Source organism: Populus euphratica, unplaced genomic scaffold (assembly GCF_000495115.2).
Source record: "Populus euphratica unplaced genomic scaffold, PopEup_1.0 scaffold2135.1, whole genome shotgun sequence".
Classification (NCBI taxonomy): domain Eukaryota; kingdom Viridiplantae; phylum Streptophyta; class Magnoliopsida; order Malpighiales; family Salicaceae; genus Populus; species Populus euphratica.
Genome location: NW_011501981.1, coordinates 27453 through 28199, shown reverse-complemented (window position 1 = coordinate 28199; position 747 = coordinate 27453).

Sequence of the window (747 nt, the reverse complement as noted above, 5' to 3'; positions counted from 1 at the left end):
TTTTAATTTTTTTCAAAAATATCATTTTAATAAAAAAAATATTTCCTAACCTAGTATGAACCAGACCAACTAAATGAATCATCGAGTTGATATAGTGAGTTAGTCTTGTAACTATACCTATAAATGGGTGCCCATCACACAACCCCTGTCAAAGAAAATCACCCTCGACCTCATAAATTACTAAAGAAGCACCTAATTTATAAAACATGAGGATGTTTGTTTTTGTAGTAGATTATGTGTTGTGGTTTGATCACAATTTTGTTTTAATTGGTAAAAATGAAACCATAAGTTTTACAAAATGGGACTTGTAATTTTTTGTGGTCCAATCACAAGTTCAACATAAGCAACCTATATTTGTTTTTCAACTTATCCCTCCCACAGTGATTGTTTGTGGAGACACCTCAATCCGTAATTGATCAAAATATCTTTTAAGTCTCTTATTTTCTCTATTTGCTTGCTTTACTCATTAACCATCTTCATCATCTCCTTGTTTCTGGTTTTCTTAACCAATTCTTGTCCCTTCAATCCTTTATTATAGATATTCTTATCTAATTTTTTTAGGCACAAACTTTTCCAATACCCATGAGCAAGGTTGTCAATTCTGTTTTGGTAAGTGTTTTTTTTTTCAATTGGAATGAAATGTTTCAGTTTCGGAGTGTTTCGGCGTGCCGTTTCGGGGTTGTACTATTCATATATATATATATATATATATTCAACAAACATAATCATTTTTCTCACCAATATAAC